Genomic DNA, 12,348 nt, shown 5'->3' on the forward strand with positions numbered 1-12,348 from the left:
CTCTGGGACCGGGGTTACGGGCCCTGTGTCAGGCCCGTGTGCCCGAGATGCCCGGGCCCGTCTTGTTAGCTTGTTGCTTAGCGCTTTCCGGAAAAAACTGGTCCAGCTTCAGTTATGTCTTCCTTGAAGGATGGGGGTTTCTTGGTTAGGTGAGGCTGTGCAATCAACCCCCTAGCTCCCGATACAAGGGGCGATTTAACACTCACAAAAACTGATTCAGTTCGCGGTTTTCCAGCAGGCTGGCCTAAATGCATCATACATCAGGTGCCTGCGTTGACTTCAGTCACTGTTCTTGAATGAGTTTAACTGATCCACTGCAACTGTTCCTCCGAATGCAGTCCCCATGTTGCTCGTTTTCATACTCCTGTTATTTCTGTGTGCTGTTACCTGACATGTACATTCAGATACAGCACACATATGTGCATTTTGTTTTCCAGATTTTACTTTGGAAAAACCCATGTCAGTATTTTTGGTTTTGTGAATAAAAAATAATACAAATTTCTAGTATTTGAATACCATGGAGGGAAAAAAAAATATGAGAAAAGAGCAGAAAATAAATAATTGATCTGAGGTTTTTAAAACATAAGGTTTCTCAGTAATTGCAATCCATTTGTGTACCAATAGGCTTGGTTTTATGGAAAATAGATTTTCATAACAAAACAAGAACTTGTTGCTTTAATTCTAGATGAAGTCAGATTTTTAGTTAATCAAGGTGTCGAGGTGCTAACACCACCGAAGTCAAAGTCTACAGTGTTGTAGCAGCTGTGTATTCAGAGCTCTGCTGCCTACTGGAATTGTCACTCCTGCATTCCTTCTTCTCCATGGTGCATCAGGGCAGAGGCATCGAGCCACCTGCCTGTATGGGTCAGTACATGGAGATTCTCACTGCCTGCCTGCATTTTAAGCCAGAAAGATGAAATTCATTTTGCATCAGGAAGCTTTATCACCTGCTGTTCAGACCCCTAGTTCTTCACTGGATCTAGCTTTAAATGTACCCAAACTAAATGAATTGTTCCTTTAGCCCCCTGGGGTTTTTTTTTTATGATGTACAAAAGCTATGCTTCTGCACATACTTGTCAAGTTAGTATCTTGAGCCATTTTCCCCAAATCTGATTGATAGGTTTGAGAGAGAAGAGAGGTTGCTACAGCTTTGCTATTGCTATCTTACTGAGGAATGCTTACAAGGCTTTGCCTAATATTCCACTGGAATCCTACAGCTTCACTTTGTTTTCTCTTTCAAAATTGAGTTTGTTTATTATAGCTGAATAGAAGATAAACTTTATAAATAGAAGGGATAATCTAGAAGCCCCAAAATTTTCATGTTATTCTTCAAAGCTAAGACTCTGTCCCTGAGGAGGAGAATGCAGCTCAGTCCATGAAAACATTTGCTCCCTTGCTTCTCTTCTCAGCTATTAGCCAAGGGCATGATTTGAGCTATCTGGGCTTTCCTCTCTACCAGGTAATTGATGGTTATTACCGGCTCATTTCACACAGGCCATGACTTTAATTTCCTAGGCTGTATTTGAACCAGCAAACTGGCAAACCAGTTCAGAAAAACAGGTTAGCCACCAGTGCCCTGGGCAGTCCAATCTCATCGGAGGAACTTGTACTGCACAGAAAGATGAAAACACTGTGTGCCAAAACTGAAGGCTTTTGTCAGCTGTAAATAGAGGCAGTTGCTGTACGTCTACTCGACCTACCTGTATATCTGCTCTTCTGTCCTACTGCTGCCTCTAGGAGTCCTGCAAAATATTTAAAAATAACAGGTCTGCTTGATCTCCAGAAAACAGCTCTTCCTCTTTTTTTAATTGTTGTTTCTAGTTCTTTCATTTATATAAATAAGAAATCACTCATGAAGCGTCTTCATGAGGTTTTTCCTGAAGAAGTCCTTTTTGAAAGAGAGGATTAGCTACTCCCACACAAATGCTGGTACCAGTCCACAGGTGAGGCAACGAAACTTCTACATATAAAGAAGTCTTTATTACACAAATGTGGATGTTATAACTGATGAATATATAAGCTGTAATGTAGCTTTTGCTGTCAATAGTAAAAGCCTTATTTAGGTGTAGTCATTCCTTAGTCTTTTTCCTGTAAGATCTTAGCACTTGAAAAAACAGTGGCTTGCTTTAATGGTATTTTTATTAAGAGCCATTGGGATTTTTTTATTTCATCATGTAACTGTATCTATCTTATAATAATATGTACATTTTTACTAAGGAGTTGTGAGAGGAGTGCTGAATTAATAAAACTACTTTTCTCTTTTAGGGTGGATTCCTTTTGTATTTTTATAAGGTAAATTACAACTATTCTTTTTGCAACTAACCAGGAAATATGTCATCCTTATATCAGCACATACTTTGCTACTGCTAGGGCCTAAGGGGGTGTATTTTCATTAGTATTAGTCTTGTTGAGGGATACAGTATCCTGATCTTGCTAAGAGCCATATTTTACTTCTCGGAGGTAGATGGATGATGCAGTGAAAAAGATCTGCCTTGCTTCAAAGGGGACAAGTAAAATGATCATGTCAAACTAAAATGTGTAGAGCATAAGGAGCGTAAATTTCTCTTTCCCAAAGGGAATACAGGAAAATGTCTGGAAATAGATCTGTCTACCCCATTATGCCACAAAACCTGGAGACAGTATCTAACATATAGAAGCAGCTATCTTTTCTGCTAATGTAAAGGAGGGCTGCTGATGTGCAAGGCCATTTATCACCTGGCCTGTACAGGTAAAATATCATATTGCGGTTTGTTGCATGATACAGATTTATTTGGAGTTGGAAACTATGGAGAGGCAGCAAGGAAGGAAGATCTATATTCTGGCAGCACTGCCTGTTTGCACAGCTGCAGCCTTTTAGCTTGGTGCAGCCTCACGGAGTTTACACCAGTTGGCTGTGGTCAGGCTGTACAGTCCCTATGAGCTCTCCCCTTCCCTCTGGTCCCAACTAGGATCTCTACTGGATCCAGACATCTTTCTGCTGAATTTTTTGTGGGTAAAGTCAAAACTTACTCCCCATCTTTCAGTATTTTGCTAAATTATAGGTAATAATTTAAATAACCCAATGTAAACAGGTATTTTAAACAATTGCTGAATTGAGAATTGCTGTCACTTGGCAGTGTGCCTCAAAAATTATGCGCTAAATCCTCCTTTTGTCACTAAGTGCTTCATGAAACAATATATTATATAAATATATGTATGGTATATTGTGGTATAATATATAAATATATATATATGGTTTATCAAATAAGGCAGCCCTACATTTCGCATCTAACTTGTGTTTAGACAAAGTATTTTCTCACTAAACAGTTATATTATTCTTTAAGAAAATACCGAAGTTTTAAAAGACTCTCTTGAAGTCAATGAGAACTGTCTCATTTCAACAGTGTGACAAGATTTCTTATTAATTTCTCTGTATTCAGTCACACAACTTGCAACAAGGAGTAAAAATGCCAGGGGGAATCCAGCATGCTTTTGTTACTTTTCCAGGGAACAGGATAGGAAACGAAAATAGGAATTTCTGCCGTATTGTAGCAAATTGCGTGATCGTAAGAATTTAATTATTCATCTCTCAAAAGGTCTTTGTAGATTACAAGGTTCAGTTACAGAGTTTGGAAAAGACAACCCAGCAGGGGTCATGCAAGTCCCTGTCTACTATAATAATAATAATTTCCAATGACATTATCACGTAGCTATGGGACTTAGTAACAAGGAATGATATTTAACTGCTGGTGTGAACACAGTGGTATATCTGTTACATTTATGACATGGACATAAAATATAACTAATCCTGACCTGCTAAGGGGACATTTAGTAGATGAACTGCATTGATGCGGCTGTAGCATTACCCCATATGCATATGTTCCCCTTAAAGCCTGATCAGTTTATATGTTCATGTTTCCATTGCTAAGTATGCAAGAAAATAATGTATTCTGTTAACACTTCCACTAATCTTCAATGAGTTATTAAGGAAGATTCCAATTCTGTAATTAGCTAGGGGAAATGATCTCCAGAACTCTCAAATTAAACACACTAAATCTTTTCCAAAAATACCGTAGAGTATAAATAATTTTTATTCTCACTCTAGCTCACTCCCTTCCTTTTGTTGACTGGATAATTCATACTAGTTCCATCCCAGCCTCAAAATTCTTCACATCTCCTGTATTATGTAGCACTGTCTGGTTGCCCCATATGAGCCCCTTTGTGTTGAATATACATCGGCATGAGGGGGTCCACAAGAACTAGAGGCAGGTATGGCCATATGCTCTATTTTGCAGCAAACAACGTCAAAAATAGCAAAAGCCCTGAAATGCATCGTGGTATCAAACCACCCTTCATCATCTTCTCTTTTCTCCATACATTGAATAATAGACACCCAGAAGCGGTCAGAGCTTTGACTGGTTTGGCATATCTTATAGGTCCATGTGAAGTGTCTGCATACTGCAAAATCAGAGCTTTCAGTTGTGTTTTTTGTTTATGCCTGTATTTCAATATCTGATTATATATGAAGAGGAGAGAGGAGAGGAGAGCCCCCACAGCAGCCTGATGCCAGGTGGTGCAGGGCTGTGAGCACAGAGCAAAGGACAGCCACAGCCAAAGTGAGAGGCAATTACCACATAAAGTCAGCACATGGGTCTTCAAGCATGTTCTTTCAGGCAGCTGCAGGAGATGCACTGTGTCCTGAGGGATGTTCGCAGCCTTGAAGCTGCTTTGTGGCTCGAAGGATGTCCTTAAAAAGCATTTCTGTCGTAAGTTCAACACCACCTTTATGCAATTTACTTCCTGGTCCACAAAAGTACTATCAGTAGCCAATGTAAACCATATGTTTTGGAGGCCTGTAAAAGTGTTGAGTTCTGATGTCCTCTCATCCTAGAAAAAAAGCAAACAGAAGAGAAGAATGAGAGACTAATTCATATCTACCCCCAATCCTATTGCAGGTTTCTGGTATTTTATCAGATTTTGACCTAAGTAAAAGCATTTTTGGAAATCAGTGAATTTCCATTTGAAGTGAGAAACACCCACATTTATAGTAACTTCCTATAATATTGTAATTCTACAACAAACTTCTACTACTGGAAGGCTTTTTGGTATGAGACAAAATTTCCTAGGGAAATAAAGTAAAATAGAAGGAAATCCATTGGTAAAGAGTTGATTTCACTTCCTGGCCTTTTGCCCAGATTGACCATTTCAGAGAGAGTCTTGTAGTATTTGCTTGAAAATGGGTAAGGGATACAGACTAGTAAGAATAAAAGCAAGAAGGAGCAGCTGTGAGATGGAGAGGCAGCAGATGCTTGTCTACACAAGCAGCTAATTCAAGATGAAAAAAATAAAAGGAAGGAAGAAAATTCTGAGCCCAGTGAAATAATTGTTGTCATGGAGATTATGGGAGGTAAACATACCTTTTATGGAAATATTTATTGTCATTCTTTTTGTGAGACTAGACAGACTAAAAAGGCTTTAGTTCACTTAACTGATGCATTTTCCTCCTTTCCCTTTTTAAATAACGGCAATTCTTAAAGCATTTCCTTCTCAAGAAAATCTGTTTTAAATGTTCCTCATTTTTTGCTTGCAAGACATAGAAACAGAGTATCTGTATACTGTTGAAGAGGGAGAAGAGGATCTTGCTGTATGGCACATGGCTTTTTTCCTTTCCTGTTTATCATAGTAAAAAGGCCAACAGTGCCGTCCTTTGCACTTGTGTGTTAAATGTGTGTTCAGCGGTACTTACTCTTGCTATCCTAAATGGTTGTATACTCATCAGATGGTACCTAGGAGCCTGAAATTTTACAGGAAATAAAGACAAGGGAGTTCTTTATGTGCTCTGGAGGAAGTGCATTTTGAATGCAGATAGGCTCAAGAAAAAAAATTAGTGTCTTACTTTGGACTTCCCACACACCAGGATGTGGAATATTTAGGACTGGGGTGTTACTTTGTGTCTAATTAAAATAGGAAAATTAAATTCATATCTCAACTTTATTTTTTAGAAATTATTCATGGTCTAAGTAGTGGATGTGTCTTACCTGCATTTCTTTCATGTGAAGGTTAAAATCCTTGCATCTCTGACAGTTTTTCCCAATTTAAATGAAACAGATATCTCTGTTATGACATATGAGAATGTTATTTTTCAAGGATTGAGGTTTACCAACACTAAAAGCATCAAAGAACGCTCATTTCAGAACACAGTCACATATTCCATACATTAGCAATTACACATTCACAAGGTAGACTTGATCTACATTTTCATCCACGAGTAGGTTCTGTTATATTAATATAGTTTTTTAATTTTTGTATTATGGTTGTGTGCCATAATACAAATTATGTATTATGATTGTGTACCAGGCCCTGGTTTAATTGACTTATTATTTCTATTAAATTATATCATACAGTAGCAGCAATGATACCATTCTTGTACTGCACATATGAGTATCTCAGGGCTGCAGAAAACACGTGAACACCCTGTGTCTCCTGTAGATCTGTGTAGATTGAGTCCCACCTGAGCCTGTCATTAATCTGTTCGGTGGTAGGTGTGTGTTTGTGAAAGGAAAAGTGCTCATCTGCAAACTGTGTACCCAGTGGGTATGTGTATGCCCATTCTGCCCAATTCTGGACACTTGTGGTTATTCTTCCCCTAATATTCTGGGAACCCTTGAGAAAGACATGCATCTATTCATATGATAAAGTAAAGCCCTAACTACTGTTTAGCTGAAGACAAAAAACAACCCTAGAATCCATATAATCATATCTAAAACAAGCCATGAATAATAGGATGTGAAAACAAAAAGTGGCCTCATTTCCTGGCGTCATTTAGAGTGATACCAGCCACAGGCTGCCCTTGAAGATCACCAGGGTTCAGGGATTGTCTGTGAAGGGAGGGACTGTTATCACTGCTCTGCTGGTTTCAGATTTCAGCCATCATACACTTTGTCTACTTCTATGTGGTATGAAAACACAGTGACAGTAATTTGTGCTTGGTGCTCACCAGACACACTGTAATGTAGGGGGATAGGTTAGGGTCTGCAGGAATCTAGTTTAGGTACCGATGAGCTCTACCAACAGGCCAAGTTACCGGGGAGGTTGGTTCACGTTCAGCAGCATTTTCCCAGGTAAGGCACGAATGAGCAGTGAAAAGTTGTTGCTTTAGCTGCCCATTACTCGGGACAATAGATAGTCTGCAATCCAGCTGCACCACTTGGCACTTCGGTTCAAAGGTCCTTGGTTTCATATTAGTTGAATAGAAAAGGTCAATAAGAGGTGAGAGACAATTGAATGTGGATAAATAATACAGGAATGAGAGCTGCAAGTGTTTGACTCATCTCTGCTGATGTGATATTGATCTGAACTAGAAATGTCAAACCCTTCTCCGCCCAGAGGTTTAGAAATGCTTCTGATGTGTGTCAGTAAGAGATAAGAATCAGACCAAGAATATATTAGCAGATGCCAGAGGGAATAAAGCATAAACAACCCAAGAACAATAGTTCCTGTGTGTCAGCTACAAATAAAGTGTTCTTATTTGGCAGAGCACGTTCTGCTTATGCCTGATCCTTCAGGGCAGTCTGGGCGTGCCAAAGACATGGGAGGAGAGGTCAGGTACAAGGACACTGCATAAGGGTGAGGTGGCAGGTTCGTGGGACTGCACCTGTGCCCTCACATGCAGAGGTGGAGGAAAGGATTGAAGTCAATGGACTTGCTCTACACTGAATTTCCACCCCATTTATTTTATGACTGGCCTTCATATTTTACCCTGAGAGTACCCAACTGCATTTATAAAGGATTTTAGGCATCATGCTCCAACTTCCAATTAAAGACTGGGTCTTCAAAGCCTCTGCTATGCCGTGATTTAACCCTCTGGAGGCATCTCCCCAACACACTAGTTTTCCTTCCTGTAAATTACTTTACATTTTTCCCATTAGACACATGCAGCTTGACTTTACACTTGACAAGAATTGTCCCTTCTGTATAATGCTTATTCTTTGATCTCAGATGAATAAAATCAGCTTAATTCGCCTAATACATAAAGCCTTGCACAAAATGCAGTCAGATCACAAAAGGACAGAGAAAGGAAATCCTGTAGCCTGAAGGTTAAGGCATTTTTCATGACAAAGCAGAGTTACTTCTGCTGCAGTGATTATTTCTGTATTTTATATCCACTGAAAAAAAAAATTGTCAGGAGAGACAGATGCAGAAACCCAGCTAAGATTGACTGATCTTCTCCTCAAGCACAGGGTTTTGCTTCACATCCCTGCTCCACCGTCTGACAGAAGAAGGATTTGAACATACATCTCTGACATTCAAGTAAGCATATTAATCACTGAGCTGTCTTACTTTTTTCCTTTTTCTTATTTAGAGAGACTGACTACATACCAGTTTTCTGATGTATTGGAAAGCAACCAATGGAGATTTTTTCTTTTCTTTCCTTCTTCCTTGACAGGAAGGGTGTCAGTATGTCTCCATCTTCAAACAAGCTGGAAACATGGGACATTTGTCACAGATTTTTCCTTTGAAGTCAATACTAAATTGAGGCCTGTCTGCAATGTTCAATCTGTATTCCAAAGGAAAGAGCTCTTACAGAACTATCTAGAGAAACCGGTCTTTTGCTGAAATGTTCTCTGTTCGTCTCTTGCTGCATCAGGACCAAGGTGGCAATGTTTGCTGCTATAAAACCAGTGAGAATCATCCACTTATTTAAATGTACTAGTTTCAGTCTTACCCATGCTTTATACCAGTGTACAAAAAAGGGGATTTGTATTCTTCAGCATTTCAATATTAATGAAAAAAAGTAAAAAATTACTTACTCCAGTAATTCCCAAAGAGTTTCCATGTCAGTGTGAGAAAACTTAGGGGACTGAATGTAGTTAATCTTAGCTAAAATCTCAACACTATGTTTTAATAAAGATTCCCAAGTAATTGTGACTTCAAGTCACTGCTCACGATGGATAACATTTCCAGAGAAACAGGAATGGTGCTGCATCGGTGTTTTTGATTTAGCCAGACTCCTTTGATGGGAGAGAAGCAAGGGAGAGAGAAGATGAAATAAACCTTTAGACTCTGAATCCTCTTGCCACACTGGTCATATGAGTCACTACAGAGAGAATTTATCCTGTCCTTCTGACAGTGTAAAGATTTTACTAGTTTTATTGTAATTGTTCGTGCAACATACACAAGTTTCTTTCTCTTTTTTTTTTTCCTTTTTGTTTTTTAATGTGAAGGGACTATGCCATAAGCACAAGAAAAGTCTGTAACAGCCATGAGATTTTCCTTTTCTCTCAGAAAAATACATTAAACAGGATTAGGGAATCTTAAAATAATTTAAAAGGCTTCTTTCTAACTCAAGAAAATGTTATATGAAACATGCTTCCTTGAAAAGTAGGCTTTATGTAGACCTTTAACTTTAGACTTTAAATTTAGACCTGTATAGTCACACATATTAATACAAGAATCTATGCAATGACAGTTCAGAGGTGTGCTTGAATGCATTCATTACTGATATGTTGGATTTATGGCAACTGGACCAGAGGTCTGTAAAAATTTGCTTGTCATTCCCAACAGGATTGAAATGCTTCTGCTGTTCAGTAGTCTTGTATGCTTGTCACCATTAATGTTCCCTCTAATTTATTTCTCTGTGTGTGACAAATGACCTCCTGAATACCAATGTGAAACTTGTAGCCCTAATTCACATGATGCTGGAAATGGAACGGCAAAATAAATGAGTTTGCAATCCTCTTTCTTCATTTGATATTCTGGTACTCAGTTCATGGTGTAAGTTTCTACAGATTTATGCCTTCTTCATCATGTTAGAAAGTAAAAATAAGTTATTTTTTGCAGTGCATTTTGTGCAGACCCTCAAATTACACAGTGTCCAAGGAAACACAGCTGTGTCACTGATAGACATCTCATGTGAAAAAACCTAGAGCAGACTGAAAACACACCCTCCCAGCCAAGTCTTCACTTCAGGTTCTGTCATTCCAGTAATAGGTAAAGAGAGAGAGAGAAGAGAGGCATTCAGAGTATTCAGAATTGTCCTTTACATGGCTGGGACCAGTAGTGCACCACCTGCTCAGGAGCAAAATCCCCAAGAGAAGCAGTTTGCCAATCTGGATCTATCTCTGTGCTCCAGAGTTCTGGGCAAAAGATACAAAGGAGGCTGATGGAAGTGGGTTTTGGGGCTGTGAGGGCACCAGAGCATCTGGAAGACGTGACACATCTCAGCATACCCTGTCCTGGTCCCTAGGTTTGCAAGTTAAGGTTTTGCAGATGGACTTACAGGAATCCTGAACTTGTGTTGACCTGAGGCGTTACCACCCTCCATGCACAGCCTCCCTTTTGCTCACTGCCCAGGGGCAATAAGCTCAGGGGCTGCCACAAATCAAGGGGTGCTGGTCATACCCCTGTCACATCCAGATTTCCTGGCCATTCCAGTGGTCACTAGTAAGCCTGTTTGTGGCTACAGCTGTGCCTGGCTCAGACTGCTTGCTTTCATGGCTCCTCTGTTAGGCACAGCTACCTGCTCAGAGGGTGGAAGCCCATGGCTGTGTCAAGCGGCTACCTGCAGAGTGTAATACATCTCAAACAGTCAGGCGTGCAAGCACAAAATTAAACTTTCCAGGAGTAAAATTTTATTGCTCCAGCGATGACATTAGGTGAATTCAAAGAGTGAGCAGGCTTGGGTGGAATGGCTTCATTCTGAAGCCTGAATGGAGAAAATCAAATATTTCAGAGCCATGTACCATTCTTTTGCTATAGTGCCATTTTTTCTAAGGTGACTCATTTGACCCTGGTTTGTACTCCAGGGTGTGGTTTCTAGAATATTGTGATGACCCACCCTTAAGGGGAAGGAAACTCTCTGGGCCTCTACAGTTATCCTTACTGTGCCTAAGCAATAGATCGTCTGTCTGATGTCACAGGGTCTCCCTGCGTGTAGATTGTGCCACTTAAAACAACAACCCTCTGTGTCTGAAAAGCAGGGTAAGGGGCTGAGTGAGCAGGGATTCTGGAAAAATGATACTTGAGCACTGAACTGGTCTACTTAAGTGTGTGGCCTTAAGAACATCTGTGTAAATATGCGTACATAGAAAAGAAAATCCTTACTCCCATTGAAAGCAGTGGGAATTTTACCACTAGATTCAGAAAGGCTTGAATGCCATCTAGGGCATATTGAAAAGTATAAATTAATGGTTTCTGGAAAAGACATTGAAATGGAAAAGACAAAATTTCCTTCAAAAAGAGAAAACAGCATTTTTATTTTAGAAGAATGCATTTGAAAAAAAAAATCTCTTAAACTGACATTTTCTTGTTACTACTCGCATCAGAAATGAAAAGTGGCTATTATCCAGTGACATAGATGTAGGTTACTGAAATTACTGGGGCTTTAGTGTTCCAGCTTGCCTAACACTATGTGTGATGTCTGTTCTTTAGATGAAAAGATTTGATATGGCTCTATAGAGTGACAGGCAACTTTCTTATTATCTTTAGATTATGAGCATATGCAGATTATAAACATTAAAAAACCCCTATCTATACAGTCTGGTGGGAGACTCTTACACAGTATGGATGATAGCCTAAGACTCTTCTGCTTCATTGCCCTAATGTCATAAGTCTAAAATTGGATAGTCTCAGGATGTCCCGCCTATGTCCAGGCAGGAAATTGAGCCTAATTGTCATTCCTGCAGTTTTCTGCATGATAATGGCTGGATGAGCATGGAGCACAATGCACTGCAGTTACCTGTGATGTATAAGTTCTGCTGAAAAAAGCACGCACTCATTTTTGCAGCACTATCTGCTTGGCACATACCTTCAAAAAGAAACTATAAAGAGAGGAGACAGACAAGAGTTGCATTTATTGTCTTGACTTTATGTGTATCAGCCCTTGGCAGGACTAAATGACAGTGAAATTAACAGTCATAAACAGATCAAGAACAAAGGTTCATTGTATAAGCTGTTTCTTTTGTTCTTTGTTTGCAATTCTTGTGAATACAAAATTAAAACACTAAGCAGCTGTTACCTCCTGTTTGTGGCTTAGAGCAAAAGCCCAGCAAACCCCAGAATTTTGCATAGTTCCACATCAAAATCATGATTCAAGCCCGTTCTGATTCAAACAAAACTCACTCCTTCCTCAAAATACTGATGCAAATGGGACAATTTTTACTTCTGGATTTTCTGTTGTCTTTATAGGTTGGGTGTACTGATAGCACCACAAACATTTTTGGTTTTCTCCTCTTTGCTATTATTTAATAGTATTACCCTTGAGGAATACATTCTATTGCAACCATGTTGTCCATTTGTCATTCTATCTGTCTTTTAAGTTGAAACAGCAGAATTGCTGTCTAACTTTCTTCATAGTCTTGAAAAGCACTG

General features: G+C 39.3%; 1 long non-coding RNA gene across 2 annotated transcripts; it reads left to right on the plus strand.

Annotated features, from left to right (window-relative positions):
• The first annotated feature begins 6 nt into the window (after positions 1–6).
• Positions 7–9,725, plus strand: LOC108448573. Of its 2 annotated transcripts, XR_001864513.1 has the most exons (4): positions 7–1,943; positions 2,266–2,292; positions 8,215–8,289; positions 8,426–9,725. It is a non-coding gene; the product is annotated as an uncharacterized LOC108448573 (long non-coding RNA). The 2 variants fall into 2 exon arrangements; XR_001864512.1 differs by lacking the exons at positions 7–1,943; positions 2,266–2,292 and having other exon boundaries at positions 5,409–8,289.
• Positions 9,726–12,348: the final 2,623 nt, after the last annotated feature.

This window comes from Corvus brachyrhynchos, unplaced genomic scaffold, assembly GCF_000691975.1.
Source record: "Corvus brachyrhynchos isolate BGI_N302 unplaced genomic scaffold, ASM69197v1 scaffold115, whole genome shotgun sequence".
Lineage (NCBI taxonomy): Eukaryota > Metazoa > Chordata > Aves > Passeriformes > Corvidae > Corvus > Corvus brachyrhynchos.